Raw genomic sequence first — 21,766 nt, forward strand, 5'->3', positions numbered from 1 at the left:
AATCTCCACTAGTAACAAGAGTGTATCAACACCTATCTCTAGACTACTAGAAGTAGTAGTCAACAAATGTTTCACCTCCTTTGTTGATCCTCTTTCCATTGACTCTACTAAAAATATCCATGACAGTAGATAATTTTGTGTCAACTGATATACTTTATTTTGCTTCTTTTAGTCTTTTAGTCTTATTCTACTGAGGAATTATAAAACGACTCAATTGGAAATTTTTATTGATTATAATTGTTATTGTATTTTATAGGTATAGTTTGTATAATATGAATTTTATAAGTTAATTTATTCTATTTAATATTATTTCTAGGTATGTTTAGCACATTACCTAAAACATCGACTTAGTAAATCTTTCACATGAGTAGTTTCACACAAGGAAACATTTGAAACCAAAGGTTGATTCTGTATATTAAGAGGTCAATATACTTGGTAATAATGTTTGTATAATTTACCATCATAAAACAGCAAAAAGTTAAATAGCACATATAAATTCAGTAGCACACTGCTTAATGTTACATACATGATACGTTTAAATGATAAAGAAAGGCTAAGAAATGACAATTTTCATAATTATGGCTACCTCTTGGTTATGTAGTCGGGCACAATTGTGGTAGGAGACATCCAATGTTTTATGTCCTATTCCTTATTTTGATTGTTTGATATATGAATGTTCACTCTATTATTATTATTCATTAAACAAAAAATATTTGTCATATATTTTGTGTGTGTGCTGTCATTCATAGTAAAAGTTTAAAAAAAAAGTTAAAAATCTAATGACTGTATCATAGCTGCTTCCTGTGAAAGTCCACCAGTAGGTGGGACTAGATGAAGACAGCAAAGTTGGAGAAGGAACCCCCCCTCCTCCCACACCCTACCCTCTTCCTTGCCAGCCAGATCATTCTATCCTCACCTTGGGGTACGTAGCAAAATTACATTTCACAAAAATTATTAATGGGCATGTGTGGAACACCGTTCCCAATAATTACAGAAGAAATATTCTTCTTAAGTAGCCATGGTGCATATTATTTTTTAATTCACCAAGTATCAAGCTTTAAAGAAAGTTCCAAGAAATTCCTAAGAATCAGTTACATACAGAAAAATCTTGGTCTCATCCTGAGGCTGGGTAACTAAAAACATCCTCATTCATTTTTTGTTTTTACATGGGCAGGTACTGGGAAGTGAACTCAGGTCTCTGGCATGGCAGGCTAGAAATCTGCTGCTAAGCCACCATCACACCGCCCCTCGTTCGTTTTTAAATAATAATTTTAAAGAACATTCCCCCTTATATCTTCTAACAATCTCGTGGGTCAAAGAAGTCATAGAAATTTAAAGAATACTAAAAATTTCTTAAAAAATGAAACTATAAAATATTTAAACTGGAGAGTTCACCTAAAGCATTAAATCAAAAGAGAGTTAACGTTCATGTGGGTGACCCAGGTTTGAATCCTGGCCTATGCACCCCCCAAAAAAAGAGAGTTAATATTTTTGCTTATATTAGAAAAGAAAAAGGCTTATTACTTATACTAAGGTTTTAAAAGAAGCTAGCAAAGCGTCAACAAAATAAACCAAATAAGCAGAACAAAGAAAATGAAGACCTTAATGACACTAGAAAATGTCAGTAAGTCAAAAAAGTTTCTGTGAAAAACCCTAATGAAATAACACAATCTCTTGTGCAACTGATCAATAAAATCTAAGTAAGAGAGAGGGAGAAAGCACAAATGAAAAATACTAAAAATAAAAAGGGAAAAATAGTTTGTAAAATAATATTATGAACAACTTCATGCCTTTTTCTAGGTACAAATCTCAAATTCTCATCAACAGAACACTCAATCTAGTTCCTTCAGTTAACGTGTATCCTTTAGACACCACTATGATGCCTAAGTCACTCTTTAATCCTCTGGGGAATCAGTGATGAAGAAGAAAGAAAAGTCCCTGTTTAATGGAGTCTATATGTCAGTTAAGGTGGGTCACAGGAATATGTTCATTTGAGAGAGTGATGGGATCATGAACAAAATAATAGTGACAATGAAAGTGGTGGTTTACTTCCATCTGAGGAGTCAATAATCTCTCAAGTAGAGATACATTTGCTTGAACTTAAGGAAGCAGTTGTGAAAACCCCGGGGGAAGAATATTTGACTCCAGCAATTTGCAATATAACTCTAAGAGTGAAGAACCTCCCTGACCTGCAGTGTTGTATGGTGTCCACCAGCCATGGGGGTAGGGAGGGGTGGGGAGTGAAGAAACTCCCTGGCCTGCAGTGTTGTATGGTGTCCACGAGCCATGGGGTAGGGAGGGGTGGGGAGTGAAGAACCTCCCTGACCTGCAGTGTTGTATGGTGTCCATCAGCCATGGGGGAGGGGTGGGGAGTGAAGAACCTCCCTGACCTGCAGTGTTGTATGGTGTCCATCAGCCATGGGGGAGGGGTGGGGAGTGAAGAAACTCCCTGGCCTGCAGTGTTGTATGGTGTCCACCAGCCATGGGGGAGGGGTGGGGAGTGAAGAACCTCCCTGACCTGCAGTGTTGTATGGTGTCCACCAGCCATGGGGGTAGGGAGGGGTGGGTAGTGAAGAACCTCCCTGATCTGCAGTGCTGTATCTGCAGTGTGTTGTATGGTGTCCACCAGCCATGGGGTGGGGGGGTGGGGAGTGAAGAACCTCCCTGACCTGCAGTGTTGTATGGTGTCCATCAGCCATGGGGTAGGGAGGGGGAGTGAAGAACCTCCCTGACCTGCAGTGTTGTATGGTGTCCACCAGCCATGGGGTGGGGGGGGTGGGGAGTGAAGAACCTCCCTGACCTGCAGTGTTGTATGGTGTCCACCAGCCATGGGGTAGGGAGGGGTGGGGAGTGAAGAACCTCCCTGGCCTGCAGTGTTGTATGGTGTCCACCAGCCATGGGGGTAGGGAGGGGTGGGGAGTGAAGAACCTCCCTGGCCTGTAGTGTTGTATGGCGTCCACCAGCCATGGGGTGGGGGGGGGTGGGGTAATAACGAGCACGTGGAATGTACTGGTGAGACTGAGAAATGGAATTCTAAATTTATTTGCTTTGACTTTAATTAATTTAGGACTAATAAATCTAAAACCTTAACAAAAAAAGAAACCCACAAAACCAAGTTCACAGAGAAAAATATATCTACTAAAGTACTCATGAAAAAAAACAACTCCAAATTAAATCTTTACTTAAAAAATCTTCCGGGCAGGCCATGGTGGCTCAGGAGGCAGAGTCCCAGGTTCGATTTTCAGTGCACAACCATGCAAAAAAAAAAAAAAAAAATCTTCCACAAAGAATAGTAGACCCACTAAAAATGTGGAGACTCAGGAAGAGTGTTCCAGGGGAGGATTTGGGGCACAGATGGCCAGTATGGTAAATGGGGAGGAGAGAGGGCAAGGAAAGTCAGCAAGGTGACAGAGGAGAGATCACGGTGGTCTGACAGGCCTAAGGCTGAGTGAACCAGATGGGGAGCCACTCACAGGCTCTGATTTGAAGAGTGGCATCATTGACTTATGTTTTTAAAAAGGATGAGCACTGGCTGTGTTGAATGTAGAGCAGAGAGAACAAGTCAGAAGTGAACGCAGTAATCCAGGGAAGGGTGAAGCTGGCTTGGGAAGAGGGCTGCAGCTGTGCAGTGCTAAGGCATTTGGCTTTCTGGCTCTATATGAAGTGGAATGGTCAGGATTTACCAATCGATCCAATGTGGAATTAGGCTGGCAGTGGTGGGAAAAGAACCAAAGTTTGTGGCCTGAGAAATTTAGAATGATGGGGTTGGCATTTCTAGATACTGGGGAGACTATATGAATGACTTTGGGGAGAAAGAAGGCCAGAAGCTCAGTTTGGAACAAGCTGAGTTTGAAAAGCTCGTGATACTTCCAAGAAGGGGATGTTCAGATGACAGCTGGACAGATGGGTTTGGATGTCAGGTCAGAGGTCTGGGCTGAAATGAGCATTTCTGAAGGATGTGTTTGTAGACAACATTTCAAACTAGAATATAAGTGAAACATTTATCCGCAAATCTGACCAAGGTTGAAACAGAATATAAAATGAGCGGTGAATCTCATGAGTGAGTATTGATGCAAAAATCCTAAATAAGATAGAAGAAGACAGATCTAATAGTATGTTTTAAAAAAAATCACTAGCAAAGAAGGAAATGTTTTGGAAATGTAAGGCAGTTCTTTTTTTTTTTTTAAAAAAATTTATATAGCCTATTATACTAACAAACTCCAGAAGGAAAGAAAAAAAATGTAATTATACCTCAATGTAAAAAAGCATTTGACAAAAATTTGATCTAGTCATTGCAAAGACTAAATAAATTATAAAATTCTGGCCAAAATGCTGAAAGATCCATGCACATCATTTGTAAAATCCCAAATGTCCAGCACGGTATTGACTGAATAAATTATGGTATACACACACAAAGGTAATCTGCAGTTGAAAAAGTGTAAAAGATATCCAATACACAGCTATAAAGCAATTTCCAGACTACACAGTTGAGGATAAACAAGAGAAAATGATGAATAACAACATTCTATTACTTACTAATGAAATGGGTCATATAAAAAATATAATAATAATAAAATCTTTAAAAAACTTACTCGGGGAAATGGGATAAACAAGGTGGAGGGTACAGAATTTAAAGTGAGGCTCCTGAAATTAAATCTGGTTTTACAGATTTGACTTTGGCACCATGCATATATTTTGTATAAGTAAAACAAATGGGTAGTTAACAAAACGCACTACCTAAAAACTGAAAGCAAAGTATAATTACTGCACTTAGCTGTGCATTGAGTTGGTAGCCTAACCATACACACATACAGAGAGGAACGTTTCAAATAACTTTAAAACACAGTACTTTGAGTATAAACCCAAAGTACAAAAAACTCCGAGAAAAGAATTTTAAATAGGTTTAGGAAGCATTGTCTGTGGTAGCGTAACTCGATTTTGTGACTGGTTTCTGTATATTATTGTGAGATAAAACAATGAGTAAAAATTATGTTGGTCCACTGCCAAATAGGATTTTTGCCACAAGAAAAATGATGCATTTGTGTAGGGTTAAAAAGTTTAGCCTATTGTCCTGAAATTGTATTTGAACTATCACTTTTATTGATACTTTTTCCCTAGTGCTATAACCGACAAGGCCTAGAAATGGTTACAGAGTTGTAATAAGAACCACTATGATGCAGACTGTGGCTTCTTAACACCAAACACCTCTAAAGGGAGCTGGAAATTCTTGGATAAATGGGTTTTCCAGGTCTGGCATTTCAAGATGTCAGAAAGCAAAACTGTGAACAAGTTTACTGTGGTTATGTAAAGACACAGGGACTACTCTGAAGAGGCTCTCACTGGCCAGAAGAACCACAGTTTAAGCATCAATCAGAAATTAAAAATCTGTGATTTCACAATAATTATGAGAAATTACAAGACTGTGCCAGAATCAATTCATTATTTCTAAAACTTATAAAGGAAAAGAATCAATTACAACTAGCTTTTCTTATGTGGTTTTTACCTAAGGATAATGAACTTGTTCTTAGGCACAGATATTCTTTATAGAAATCTTCTGGTTGATAAACAAAGGAGTGTTGGAGTTAGAATATCATCAGTTAGTGACTCTTAATGAAATAATGGATCCATAGAAAGAAAGCCCGAAATTGTGCTCATAATAGAAGGAGAAGTACACAGCGGCACCTGTAAATTAATGTTAACCCAAACCTAACCTGAATCTCATCAATTACCAATGTACAAGAAATGTAAGGGACACCAACAGTTTAAAGGCACCACTGGAATGAAATTAGCAACAGCTAGATTATTTTAGAATGTAAACATTTCTGAATGAAGGTTATTCCACTTCTTAAACTAGTAACTTGCAAGGAGAGAATTATAGAATACCTATTTTTAAAGTTGCATTATATTTTATAGATATATACTAAAATGTTTTTGGTTTTTAGTAAACTATGGTATTTGAGATTGATTTTAAAGTTCTGGATGAGAGGCAGTGGTGGGTGGAGGGTGGCAGATAAGATGAAACAATACTGGCCATAAATGGATAACTGCTGACATTGGATACTCAGTAACCTATTGTGCACATTGCATACTTTTAAAATTTTCACTATTAACTGTGAAATGATAGAGAATCCTATTTCATTTAGGAAGAACAAAGAGATGAACCAAAACCTTAGAGAATACTTGAGCAGCACACAGGTTAGAAAAATGTTTGCCTATATACCAGAGGAATGTATAATAATTTTCAAGACGTGCTGTTGGTAATAATAAAATATTAGAAAAAAAAGTAAATTAACAGTAAGAGAAAATTAATAATTGTGTAGCAAAGATACAGGAAGTAAAATCACATAGACAAATATAAAATTCCCAATCATAAATGGGAAAACATGAGCGGACATTTCACTAAAGAAGAAATATGACTAATAAAAACACAGAAATACATAGTCAGCCTAAATGTACATGTATCTACATACATATATAAACGGAAGCAAATAAATGCAAATTGAATCCACAATGGTACCTTATTTTCTACATTCCATATTGTCATAAACTAAAGCGCCTCTTAATTTCAAGAATTGCTAAGGACTGGTGGAATAGGAGTTCAGTAAACTTGACAGGTATCTAATCAACAGTGCACCAAAACCCTTCCCGGATACACAGTTCAGAGAAGCTATTGCATATTTGCCCTACTATATATATAGGAGTGCTCAAAAAGTGCTACTCATATTAAGAAAAACTGAGGGAAAAAATGAACGTCTTAGAGAGGAAATGAATGAACGATGGTGGACCACCTATGGAATACCACATAGCAGAGAAAATGAGGGTACAACACCTGTACACATCAACATGTATGGCTCTAAAGTACAATATCTAGTGAAAAATGTAAATGTGAAAAGAGCACATGCAGAAAACATTCCATTTCTGTAACATTATAAAATGTACAGAGGGACTTCCTGGAAGATAGTGGCACAGGAGAGTCATAACTCCCTCTTCCACCAAAAATACCTAGAAAATAGGCAGAGCCTATCCCAAGCAATGGTCCTAGGGCATGCAGACCAGGAAAGCACCACTGCAAAATACAAAAAGAGCTGGATGAAGAAACAGAGAAATTAGGCTGAGAAATTGTGGTGAATGAACTCTACATGACTGCCAACGCCCATTCCCCACCTCAAAGAAGCTGGCAGCTGTGGTCTGTTCTGGTTATGGCCTGGCTGGAGAAAGCGGTATAGCCCTGATCCCACTGTCACCTCTGAAGTTAACCCTCTGGGTCCCGCAGACTTGAGCCTTTACACAGACAGGAGCCTGGGGCAGAACAGCTCTATTGTCCCCACAGAGAGACAGCAGTGAGTGACTGACGTCAACCATGGCTCCTGGCACCCATGGATCCTGTCCATGGGAGAAACAGCACCATACAGCGGATGCTGATTCAGAGCACACAAAGCTTGCTGGAGAATATTACCCCAGGCCTTCAACTATGGTGCCACATAGTTGACACCATAATTGAGTTTTCAAAAGGCCATTCCATTGTTCTATCAAAACAGCTGCTTTTGGATGATGGGGAACATGGTAAGAGCATGTGCCCATTCCATTCCTGCACTTCATTTGCTGTGAAGTGTGTTCCTTGATTAGAAGCAATGCTGTGTGGAACACCATGACAATGGATAAGGCATTCTGTAAGCCCACTGTTACTAGTTTGCTAGCTGCCAGAATGCAATATACCAGAAACAGAATGGCTTTCAAAAAGGGGAATTTAATCAGATGCTAGCTTATAGTTCCAACGCTGAGAAAATGTCCCAATTGAAACAAGTCTATAGAAATGTCCAATCTAAGGCATCCATGAAAAGATACTTTGGTTCAAGAAGGCCAATGAAGTTCAGGGTTTCTCTCTCAAGTAAGAAGGCACATGGAGAACACAGAATTTCTCTCTCATCTGGAAAGACACGTGGTCAACACAATCAAATTACCTCTCTCATCTGGAAGGGCACATGGTGAACATGGCATCATTTGCTAGCTTCTTCTCCTGGCTTCCTGTTGCATGAAGCTCCCCGGGAGACATTTTCCTTCTTCATCTCCAAAGGGTCGCTGGCTGGTGGACTCACTTCTCATGGCTATGTCATTCTGCTCTACTCTCTGAATCTCTTTCATTCTCCAAAACGTTTCCTCTTTTATAGGACTCCAGAAACTTGTCAAGATCCACCCAAATGGGTGGAGACATGTCGTCACCTAATCCAGTTTAACAACCACTCTTGATTAAATCACAGCTCCAGGGAGATGATCTGATTACAGTTTCAGACATACAGTATTGAATAGGGGTTATTCTGCCTTTATAAAATGGGATTTAGATTAAAACATGGCTTTTCTAGGGGACATACATCTTTTCAAACCAGCACATCCACTGATGGTAGCTTGGGCAGAAGCATTGTGTGCAGGGAAAGCAAACGCTTATTCAGAGTATGTGTTTATTCCAGTTAGAACAAATTGCTACCCCTTCCATAAATGGAGTGGTCCAATGTAATCAACCTGCCACCATGTAGCTGGCTGGTCACCTCGGGTAATGGTACCATATTGGGGGCTGTGTGTGGGTCTCTGCTGCTAGCAGATTGGGCCCTTGGCATTGGCTGCAGCCAGGTCAGCCTTGGTGAGTAGAAGTCCATGTTGCTGAGTCCATGCATAATCTCCATCCCTACCACCATGACCACTTTGTTCATGAGCTCATTGAGCAATGACAGAAGTTTCTGGGGAAAGAGGCTGACTGGTATCCACAAAATGGGTCATCTTAACCACTTGATTTTTAAAACCTTCCTCTGCTGAAGTTACCCTCTGGTGCGCATTCACATGGGACACAAATATGTTCATATTTTTAACCCAATCAAAAGGCCTATCCACATACCTCTTCGCCACTGATTTTCCAATTAGGTTTTTCTAAGTCCCTGACCATCCAGCCAAACCATGAGCAACAGCCCATGAGTCAGTATACAAACTCACCTCTAACCAGTTCTCCTTCCAAGCAAAATGAACAGCCAGGTGCACTACTCAACGTTCTACCCACTGGGAGGATTTCCCCTCACCACTGTCCTTCAAGGACATCCCAGAATGGGGTTGTAGCTATCCACTTTCAGGTGGTACCTGCATATTGTGCTGAACCATCTGTCACCAGGCCCGAGTTTTTGTGTCCTCAGTCAATTCACTGTAAAGAACTCCCCAAGAGACCACAGCTCTGGTCTAGGAAAGAGAAGGTAATGTGGCAGGAGTGGAGACAATGGACATTTGGGACACTTGCTCATGTAACTTACTTATGCCTTCAGGACCTACTCTGGTCCTGTCTCGTATACACCATTTCCATTGTATGATAGAGTGCTGCAGTGCATGCCCAACCTTATGGCTTGGTGGGTCAGACAACACCTAGCTCATGATAGTCAACTCAGGTCTCATGGTAACTTGGTGGCACAAGGTTAAGCATTTAGTTACTACTAAGGCCCAGCAGCAGGCCAAAAGCTGTTTCTCAAAAGGAGAGTAGTTATCTACAGCAGATTGTAAAGCTTTGCTCCAAAATCCTAAGGGTCTGTGCTGTGATTCTCCTATAGGGACCTGCCAAAGGATCCAAACAGCATCTCTATTTGCCACTGACACTTTCAACACATTTGGATCTAGTGGATCATATGGTCCAAATAGTAGAGCAGCTTGTACAGCAGCCTGGATCTGTCGCAGAGCCTCCTCTTGTTCAGGTCCCCACTCAAAATTAGCAGCTGGTCACTTGATAAAGGGGATGGACTAGCACACCCAAATGAGAAATATATTGTCGTCAAAATCCAAAGAGACCAACTAGGCATTGTGCCTCTTTTTTGGTCATAGGAGGGCCAGATGCAGCAACTTATCCTTCACCTTAGAAGGCATATTTCAACATGCCTCACATCACTGAACACCTAGAAATTTCACTGAGTTGGAAGGCTGCTGTATTTTTGTTGGATTTATCTCCCATCCTCTGACATGCAAATGCCTTACCATTAAGACTAGAGTAGTTGCTAATTCTTGCTCCCTAGGTCCAATCAACATGACATCATCAATATAATGGACAGGGTGATGTCTTGTGGGAGGGAGAAATGATCAAGTTCTTTGTGAACATGGTTATGACATAGGGCTGGAGAGTTGATATATCCCTGAGGTAGGACAGTGAAAGTATATTGCTGACCTTGCCAGCTGAGAGCAAACTGCTTCTGGTGGTCCTTACTAACAGCTATTGAGAAAAAAACATTTGCCAGATCAATAGCTGCATACCAGGTACCAGGGGATGTACTGATTTGCTCAAGCAGTGATACCACATCCAGAACAGTAGCTGCAATTCGAGTTACCAACTGACTGAGCTTACAATAATCCACTGTCATTCTCCAAGACCCATCTATTTTCTGCATAGGCCAAATAGGAGAGTTGAATGGGGATGTGGTGGGAATCACCACCCCTGCATCCTTCAAGACCTTAAGAGTAGCACTTTTCTCTGCAGTCCCTCCAGGAATATGGTTTTACTTCTGATTTACAATTTTGCTAGGTAGGGGCAGTTCTAGTGGCTTCCACTTGGCCTTTCCCACCATGATAGTCCTCACTGCATGAGTTAGAGAGCCAATGTGGGGAATCTGCCAATTGCTCAGCTTGTCTATTTCAATTATACATTCTGGAACTAGGGAAATAACTACAGAATGGGTTCTAGGAGCGACTGTGAGATGGATATGAGCTAAAATCCCATCGACCACCTGGCCTCCATAAGTCACCACTCTGACTTGTGGACCAGAGTGACGTTTTGGGTCCCCTGGAATTAACGTCACTTCTGAACCAGTGTCTAATAATCACCCAAAATATCTGATCATTTCCTTTTCCCCAATGCAGTAACCCTGGTAAAAGGCCGCTGGCCTCCTTGGGGAAGGCTTGGATGAAGATTAACTGTATAAATATGTGGCAGTGTAACAGGGTTCTCCCCCAAAGGGACCTGGCCTCCCCTTCATTTAAGGGGCTCTGGGTCTGTAAACTGTCTCAAGTCTGGAAACTGATTAAGGGGCCGTGACTGTGCGTTTTTGCAATTCAGGTTAGACTTCTGTTCACTTGACTTAGAACTCATTTGTTTATACAGCTCAAACAAGAATTTAGTAGAGTGCCCATCTATTGTACTTCTAGGTACCCCATGATTTATTAGCCAATGCCACAAATCTCTGTGACTCAGATTATTTTGACGCCTGCTTTGAGTTTGCTGTCCATTATGATTGTGAAGTCCACCCTGTCTTTGGTGATTAAGTGCTGCCACCTTGTTTCTGCCAACTCGGGATTCAGTCAACCCCATTGTGTTTAAGGATTCCAGCTCAGTGACAGCAGTTCCTACAGTAATATCTGACCTACAGAGACGTGCAAACATAGAGCTCTGCAGAGATGATGGCGGCTGGTCTCATAAATTTATTTCTCACTGTTCTGGTAAAAGGTGCATCCTCCGGACATTCCAGGGGTATAAGAGCAGGCTTTACATGATAAATCCACTCTAACATTCCAATCTCTCTAAGCCTCTGGATCCCCTCATCTACATTATACCAGGGCAGTTCTGGCATTTCAACCTCAGGCAATGTCAGCCACCTTTTGATCCATGTTTCAACCAACCACCCAAACAAGCTGTTAATGCCTTTCCTAACCCCTCCATCTATAATACTGAATGTAGAATCTCTACTTATAGGCCCATATCAATAAATTCAGCCTGATCCATCCTTATATTCCTCTCAACATTATCATACACCCTTAAAATCAATTGCCACACATATTCTCCTGATTTCTGTCTATATAAATTAGAAAACACATGCTGTTCTTTTGCAGTATAACGTACCTCCTCATGTGTGATACTTTGTGTTTCTCCTTCAGGGGTCTGTTGGGACTTTGGTCTAGTTATAGGTCTAGAAGAAATGAGGGGTGGTGGGGGTGGGTCATGGAAAGAATTAGAAATATCTTCCAAGCCATTTGCTTCATAGCATTCATTTGCAGTTTCACCTGGTGAAACAGGATTAATCACTCTAGGGCTAATCCCTTTGGGTGGAGGTTGGGTGGCCAAATCCTCAAGGCAGACTGGAGGTGGGGTGGCTATGTCCTCAGGGCAGACTATTACAGGGTTATCTAGAGAAGACTCAGTATGACCTAGGATTTCAACCTCACCCCGACATCATTATCAATCCATATGTTACCATCCCATTTTTCAGGGTCCCACTCCTTTCCAATCAATGCCCTCACTTTAACAGCAGACACCATGCAAGAGTGAGATTTCATTTACATTGCAAAGTTGCTACTGTAACAATAAGATTCTGAGTCTGATTTTCAGAGATCTCAAGTCTACAGCTATAGGAAGTAAGACTTTCCTTCAGGACACTCAGAGAAACTTCCACATCTGTCACATGGTGCTTAGGCTTCTCGTTTGAAGCCTTAAGCCCATCCCTTTCACTCATTAATGTATCCACTGTATCTAACAACAACCAGTCAACATCTCTATACCTCCTCTTTCCACAAAACTTCATATAGGTGACAAAAACATTATCCCCAGAGCCTGGCTTCATATAAGCGAAGTATGAAAAGAATCCAATGGTGATATCTTGACTATCTTTTCTGACAACTCACTCCATGGATTGGCAGTGTCATTCTGATTATCGGAAGCAGAGTTCTTATTGCCTTTGAGACCAGTCAGACTAGAAAACCATTCATAAAAACCCATTTTTAAGATTTTGTTTCTTAAGAAACACTCTCAGCACCAAGATGCATTAGTTAGCGTTCTCTAGAGAAACAGAATCAACAGGGAACACTTGCAAATATAAAATTTATAAAAGTGTCTCACATGACCACAGGAATGCAGAGTCCAAAATCCGTAGGGCAGGCTGTGAAGCCGACCATTCCTATGTAGGGTCTGGATGAATTCCACAGGAGAGGCTCACCAGCTGAAGCAGGAAGAGAGTCTGTCTCTTCTGAATCCTCCTTAAAAGGCTTCTAGTGATTAGATAGAGCATCACTCATTGCAGAAGACACTCCCCTTGGCTGATTACAAATGGAATCAGCTGTGAATGCAGCTGACGTGCTCATGATTGAATTCTAAGAAATGTCCTCATTGCAACAGACAGGTCAATACTTGACAACCAGACAAACAGGCACCACCACTTGGCCAAGGTGACACATGAACCTGACCATGACACTCCCAAATCACCAAAAACTGAGAGAATTCATCATAAGTAGATCTTCTCCACCAGAAGTACTCATGAGAGTTTGACAGGTTGAAAAGAAAAAACATTACACAAATTACTGAAGCCAAGTGAAGGAAGAATACCTCTGTAAAGATGACATGGGATAATATAAATACTAATACACTGATATTTTTGAAATATAACTCCACTTTTCACATTTTGCTTCCTAAATCATGTAAAAGGCAAGTGCATAAAATGTAATGACAAATTAAAGGGTGCGGCTCACAATGCATAATTATGATGTTTGAAGAACTACATAAAGGTGGGAAGATGGAGTAGTACAGGAACATGGGTTATGTATCATATTGAAGGTGTTCAGTGGGAATCCAAGCAAACAAGATTTTTATAGATTTAAGATATTAAATTTAAACCCCATGGTAACCACAAAATAAATGCCAAATAGTATGCAAAATTTAGAAACAGAACATAGATCACAGGTTACAAAGTGTGGGAGGCACAGGCAACAGGAGTTAAAGCAAAATGAGTGTACGGTTTCCATATGTTGTGAAGGAAAATGTCTAGCAAAGGATGGTGGTAAAGATACAGCAGCAATGTAAATGTGAGTAATCCAACTGAACTCACCTTAAGAAGGTTGAGTATGCGAAGATATAAGTTGTCTACATACCTCAACAATTAGAAAAAAATGAAACATAATGACAAGTAACAACAATACATGATACTGTATGGGAGGATATAAGAATAGGGGAGAAAAGGCTCAAAATAACTTTAGCACATAAGAAAAAAACAGAATTAGAGTATGAGGTTATATCAATATTAAATATCCTGAACTAGGTAACTGCACTCAACTTAGGATGTTTATAAGTGAATAACATTGTTTGTAGGAAAAATACATGGAAATATTGCTTTCAAGGATTCTGTGCACAGCTTCCTTTCAAAAGTTCACAATATAGATGGATAAGAACATAAAGAGAGAGAGAGACAGATGAGAAATGATGGTAGGGTGAATAACGTAAAATAATAAATCAGGTACATATGCGTTCTGGGGATCTGGGATATAGAAATATGTTGGCCTTTACTCAGTAAGGTTTCTCTTATTTTTACAATGCCATGTAGGTTTAAAATAATTTCAAACTACAATGTTGAAAAAATATACTGGCCGAAATATCAGAGGAGAGAAACCAACCACTGAGGTCAACGTAGACCTTGTGTGAATAGTTAGAAGAGAAAAAATGCAACAGAATCCAAGGATCACACTACTAGACTGCATTGCTTAAAATCTGAATCCTTGAAACTTCTGATGTTTCTTACTGGTTTTTAGAAGTGAAATAAGGGACATGAGCTGAAACCTATGCAGGTTTCCCTCATAAACCCTCTATTATGCATCACATATTCAAGGTCATTCAGACACACAGCAAGGAGGCCACTGGGAATCACAGTACTTCTGATAACCACTGGCTGGATTAGGTCAATAAGACCAGGGAATAAAACGCTATTTAAGAGAAACAGTATCTGTGGCCATCGCAGGGGACTGTAAATCCCCCAACTTGAAGCATCACAACTAGACACCCATAAGGTTACAAGGACGGGAAGTCATTTATCTTCTGATTTTATGGTGCAGCCAGAAGGGTTGTAGTGTGGCAAGGACAATAAATAATACTGTCTGTCCTACGGAGCCTGATCCATTTCCCCTGGGCCATGTGATGTGATCACAGACTTCGTGGGTCAGCTGTGTGGAAAGAAGGAGGCACTGTTTTTCCTGCCCCTCCCCCACCTCCATGAGGTCTGCTTGGTTCCCAGGCAGTTGAGTGTTCCGGGCAAACTGCTCTCTGTGGTGGTCTAGCTGGTGCGGTGACACTTTCCTGCCTGCCTGAGGTGACTCAGCAGAGGTCCTGGGAGCCTCAGAGGGTCTGCGGATAGCCATGAGGCTCAGGACAGTCCTGTTCCTGGTGCCCTGGTGCCTGCTGCTGGTTTCACTTCTAGAGGAATTTGAACCAAGACCAGTTACACAAAGAAAGCTGTGGGAGCTGGTGGCTTGTATATTCATACTGGGAACATTTATTTCAAAATCCTTTTCTTATGCTAGAAGGAGAGAGAAAAAAATGGCAACTCGCATTTTTGTTCTTATAGAGGAAACACATTGACTTTTTAATAGGCTTCACCACCTTGAAAGACTGAGTGGAGAAAGTGAACTCAAGAACAAAGTGTCAGAAATTGTAAATGTGAAGACCATGAATAGTGAACTGTAAAGTAACAATTCTGTGTCTCGATTTAAGGTCAATATGTATAGAAAACTGTTAAAAGGAAAGAAATCTAAATGTTTACAATAAGTTCAGATGAAGGCTGACATAGCAAGCAATAGTCCTTTCCAAAAAGATTCAAAAAAGCAAATTCAACATCAAGTACCTTGAACCAAGTCACCCCTCAAAATCCCTCAAAAGAACAAAGAACAGTTTAACATAGGAATAATAGGTGCTTTGGAGGAAAATTCCAGACTTGAAAAGAGCAGAAAACTCTTTTCACAAGAGTCTCAAAAATGGAAGAAAAGAGTGGGGAAACTTACTAAAGAAAAATATCTCAGAAAACTGTAAACTGCCAGTGGAGCCAGTTGTTAATAACAAAGTGGATCAGGTCAAGCCTTCAGGTGAGCACCTGCTAAAGATGAATGTTTCAGCTGCTGTTCTTGAGGGAGACAATATGGATGTGGAAAAAAGAGAATTGGATACAGTGAAAACATCAGAAAATGGACAACCCAAAGATGAACAACCCAAAGGACTGTTGGTTGATGAAGCGGAGTTAAATACTTACGTACAAAATCTCCAAGAACAAAGAAAACAAATGTACATGAAATTGCAAGAAGAAACTGAAATAATCAAGGAACTTAACAACTTGGAAAGACCCCAAACTGAAAAAGCCTTACTCCAGTCAGAAATCACCCAACTCGAAAGGGAGAGGCAAAAACTCCAGCAGAAACATCAAGTTCGTTCCAAACTTCATTGAGAAAAAGAAACACATGTTTACACAATGTTAAATTTAGAGATAATTTATCCCATAAATATAGAGGCAGATTTTTCCAAAGCAAATGAAAATATCAGCAATGGATGTGAAGAGCTGAAAACTATAAAAAATGCAAGCAGAGATTATCTCAAAAAAATTCAATAGAATTACTGTGTATCACCAAAGCTGCCTGTATCCCAGGAGAGTAAAGCTCATGACATGGGCATAAGAATTTTGTTCACTTGGAGAAAACTCTGTGATTTGAGAAAAGAAAATGCATACATGACACAGAATTTAACTGAGGAAGAAAAAGGAATTTCTGAAAACTATCACTGCATCCCTGATGATCCAAATAGAGCATGTGGCAAACTCCTGACAGCACATCCCAGAATCCTGCAGACCAATGGATCACCCAGAAAGGAAGGGCATCAGGCTGAAAGGGCATGTCTTCTGTCAAACAGATGCCAAACCCTGGAGACCCTCCAGTCTGGCCAACCCCATGCTGAGTTGGCAGGTGCCACAGGAGATCAAGACGCAAATTCTCTTTGGGTTCTTTATATGGGAAGAAGGAGCAAAATAGCTTCCTCTCATACAACCCTCTCACCAGAAAGGACTGCAGCTGCCCCAGGCTCTGGTCCTCCACAGGGCCCTCCTGCCAAAAATCAAACATTACGAAGGAGTCCCAGGAGGAAGTTACTGAGAAGAGGACATCCCCTGCTTCCCACTATTCTGGAAAGTGAGGAGGAAGCTCCCCAAAAGGACCTCTGCTAAAGGATTCCCTGTCCCAACACTAATCTCCACTAGTAACAGGAGTGTATCAACACCTTCCTCTATGCTTCCTATATCGTGTGTACAACCAAGAAACAAGTTTCACCTGCTGTGTTGATCCCCCTTCAACTGAGTCTACTTTGAATGTCCATAAAATAGCAAGATAATTATCTGTCAACTGATACATTTTACTTTTTATTTATTCTACTGAGGATTTACAAAATGATTCAATTAGAAATTTGATAGGTTATAATTGTTGCTATATTTTACAGTTTTAGTTTCTATAATAAGAATTTTATTAGGTAATGTATTGTTTTAGTTATATTACTAGGTATGCTTTGCATGTCATCTATAGTATCATCTGTAGTAACTGTTTTACATGAGAAGTTTCACACATGGAAACTTTTGAAACTAAAGGAGGTTTTATGTATACCGAGCAGTCAATAACCTCTGATTATATTAGTATAATTTACCATTGTAAAATGTGGATAGTAAAAATACCAAAAAGTTAAAAGTACATGTAAAATTCAATAGTATTCTGTTTAGTGTTATGTTTAAATGACAAAGGCTAAGAAATGATAATTTTTACAATTACTGCTACCTCTTGGTGGGGGTAGTTAAATACAGTCGTAGTAGGAAACATCAAATGTTTTGTAATGTCCTATTGCTTATTTTGATTCTTTGATATGTGAATGTTCACTTTATAATTATTATTCATTAAACTCATGTACATTTGTCATATTTTCTTTGATGTGTGCGGTGCCATTCATAGTAAAGGTTTAAAATAAAAAAAAAGTTAAAGACCTAATGACTGTATCTCAGCTGGTCCCCGTGAGAGTCTGCAGGTGGGTGGGGTAGATGAACACAGCACAGTTGGGAAGGAGCTGTCCCTGCACTGCCACCCCTTCCTCTACCTCTTCCTTCCCAGTCACACCATCCCACCCTCACCTCAGGGTGGGCAGCAAGCATTACTAATGGGAAAATCTGGAACACTGTTCCCAATCATCACAGAATAAACATTCCTCATGAGTAGCCCTGTTACATATTCTTTTTCAATTCATGAGGTATCAAACTTTAAAGAAAATTTTTTCAAATTCATAAGAATCAGTTATATGCACAAAAATCTGTTTTATTCATGAGTCAGGGTAATTAAAAACACATTCATTGATTTTTCAACAACAATTTTAAAAAAGTATCCCCTATGTATCTTCCAACAATCTCACAGGTAAAAGAACATATGGAAATTTAAAGAACACCTAAATATTCTTCAAAATTAAAATATAACATATCTAAAGTTCTGGAATTCAGCTGAAGCATTACATCAAATAAGAATTAAATGCTTTTGTTTATATTAGATCGAAAGAAGGCCTGACATTACTGAACTAAGCTTTTTTTGTTTTAAAGGTAGCAAACTTGCCTGCCATGTCGGAGACCTGGGTTTGATTCCCGGTGTTGGCCAAGCAAAAAAAAAAAAAGGTGGGAAAGCACCAAGAGGCTACACAAATTAAATGAGGAGAAAAGTAGTAAGGTGAACATATTTGTGACAGAGACATTAATATCACCATAAAATTATAGCAAGTCAAAATTGTTTTAATGAAAAATGCTAATGAAGTAAGACCATCTATTGTGCAAAAGATCAATAAAACATAAGAGAGAGTGAGAAAACACAAATGAAAAATAAGAGAAATAAACAGGGAGACAATAGAGATTGAAAAATAAGATAACGTTATGAACAAATTCATGCCGTTAAGTACAAATCTCAAATTCCTATCAACAGATCACTTAATCTAGTACCTTCACTTAAGCATCTGTATTTTTCGGACACATACTATGTTCAAATCACTCTTCTGTCCCCTGGGGAATCAGTGATGAAGAAGACAGAAAAATTCCTGTTTTTATGGAATCTATATGTCAATAAAGGTGTATGAAAGAAATACGGTCATTTGAGTGAGTGATGGGACCATAAAGGAAATAAAAGTGTGATCTCATGTGAGTGGTGGGCTACTTCAATTTGAGGAGTCGATAATTACTCAGGTGGGAATATATGGGCTTGAACTTAATGGTTTAAAGGAGCAGCTATGAAAATCCTGAGGGAAGAATATTCCAAACTAGTAAACTGCAATACAACTGTCTGTAATGACAAAAAAATCCATTATCGGCACTGGGTTATATGGTATCCATCAGCCACAAGGGTTGGTGGGGAGGATGATGAGGACATGAGATGTACTGGTGCGACTGAGTAACAGAACTTTAAATTTACTTTAATTTATTTCAATTGATTTAGTGATAATGTATATAAAATAGTAACCTAAGAAAGTCACCAAAATCACCAAAAAGATTTATCTGTTAATATACTCACAGAGAAGAAAAAGCAAAAAACCTAAAACAAAATCTTTACTTAAAATACCTTTTAACAAATGATATGCTAGATCAGTAAAAATATCAGCCTTCCTTTCAATTCCAATTTTGTACAAAATTCTCAAAAAAAGTAAATAAGGAGAGAATACTTCTCAACTCTAATTTTTTTGAAAACGTCAGAGAAGAGCCACATAAGAAGGTTTTACATGCTAATTTCTCTCAGAAACATAATACTAATAAAAGTATTTGAGATAAAACTCTTAAAATATTAGCAAACACAATCCAGCAATACATATAAAGGAGCTAATGATCACGGTGGTGTAATTCCTGGAATGCAAGCTTGATTCATTCAGTCAATGCATATATTTACAGAATGTCATTATACGCAAAGTTCATCCTGGGTGCTAGGACCGCTGCAGTGAGCACAACAGACAAAATCCCTTGCCTTCATGGAAAGGAGACAAGCTATAAACCAAAACATTAAATACATAAGATGGCACAACATGATAAATCTTATAGAAAAAAATTATGCAGGGAAAGGTAACAGGATGTGGGAAGCAAAGTGTTGGTATGACACAACTCACTGAGAATGTCACACCTGAGAAAATATCATAACAATATGCTAAAGAGAGCAATGTGGAGATTGGGGGAAGAGCTTCCCAGGGGTGGAGTCAGGGCACACCTGGGAGGCAAGAGTGAATGGGGAGGAGGGATGGCAAGGAAAGGCAGTGATGTGACAGATGTATCACAGTGGCCTGACAGGCAAAAGGATGGATCAACCAGATGGACAGCCACTGCAGGGCACTGATTAGAAGAGAAGCGTCATTTGACCTACGATTTTAAAAAAGATGAGCTCTATCTGTGCTGAAGACAGAGCAGACAAAACAATTAGTAGGTGAAGGAAGTAATCCAGGGGAAAGTTGAAGGTGGCTTGGGAAGTGGGCTGTAGATGTGCAGTGCTAAGGCATGTGGCCTTCTGTCTCTATTTGAAGTGGAATGGACAGATTTTGCTACTGGATCTGAGGTGGAACAGGGTAGGGGGCTGATAAAGCACTGAAGTTTTTGGTCTGAGCAATTACTAATGATGAAGTAGACATTTCGAAATTTGGGGGAGACTACGTGAATTATTTGATGGATACGTTGGAAGCAAAGTTTTGGACATGCTGAGTTTGAAAAGCTCATGACACACTCAGGAAGGGGACGTTCAAGGAAAAGCTTAATAGATGGCACATCTTCACCCATTTAAATAAAAAAAGAAGAATAAAATATTTAAAACTTTATTATGGGGAAAACAAGGTGGAGGGGACAGAAGTAAAAAGGAGGCTCCTCATATTAAATCTGGTTCTATATGTGTGACTTTGGCAAAATTTTTCTTAATTAAAACCAAAAGCATCCCCTAAAATTTGGAAGCAAAATAAAACTACTGCACTTAGCTCTGCATTAAGTGGGCCACCTGACCATAAAAACGTACAGGAAGAAACTGTTTCCAAAAACATAAAAACACAGCAACTTGACTGAATAGATTTAGTGGGATAAACTCAAAGGCAGACAGCTCTGAGCAAAAACACTAAACAGGTTTTTGGAAACATCCTGTTTGGGGTAGCATAACTCTATTTTCAGATTGGAGACTGTAGTTATCAAGAGATAAATCAATCAGTAAATACGCTGGTTCACTGACAACCACGATTTCTGTGCCAAGATAAATTATATTTTTTCAAGGTCAGAAATTTTAGCCTGTAGTCTTGAAAATGAATTTGAACTGTCAGTTTTACTCATGATATAGTTCATTTTAAAAGCAAAAAAAAGCAGTTTCTTCTTAACTTTGTAACTGATAAGGCCTAGAGATCATCACCAATGAGCACCACAATTAGGCAGATTGTGGCCTCTAAACATCATCTTTCACCACAAGGAACGAGGAATTCCTGGATCAGTGGGGTTTCTGGTTTCACATCTCAAGACACCAGAAAGCAAAGACACGAGCACGCTTAGCGTGGTTACGGAAAGACACAGAGCCCACCCTAGAGAGGCTCTCCTTTCCAAAGAACCACTGCTAGCACCATCCGACTCCGGAGCTCCCTGGTCCGCAAACACAAACCACGTGGCACAGCACGTGACTGCGGACTTCCGGGAAGATGGCGCCCCGGGGCGGAGACAGCGCCCTCCTGTGCTGAGAAAGCAGACGGGGCTGAGGGCCTTGGGCAGCTTCGGGGAGGGGAGGAGGGTGTCTGACGGGGAGAGCCAGCGGGGGTGGGTGGAGGCTGCTGCGGGAGGGAGCTCACCATCCTCGCGCCAGGCTGACCCAGCTGCTGGCTGCGAAAAGCCCGGAACAGGGCCCGGGGAGGCAGGCCCGACCGTACACCGCGGGGACTGGGCCTCAGGCGGGACGGAGCGCCCAGGCGGCGATGGGAGTGGACTCCCACAAGCAGGGACCTGGAAGGTCA

This window comes from Tamandua tetradactyla, chromosome 13, assembly GCF_023851605.1.
Source record: "Tamandua tetradactyla isolate mTamTet1 chromosome 13, mTamTet1.pri, whole genome shotgun sequence".
Lineage (NCBI taxonomy): Eukaryota > Metazoa > Chordata > Mammalia > Pilosa > Myrmecophagidae > Tamandua > Tamandua tetradactyla.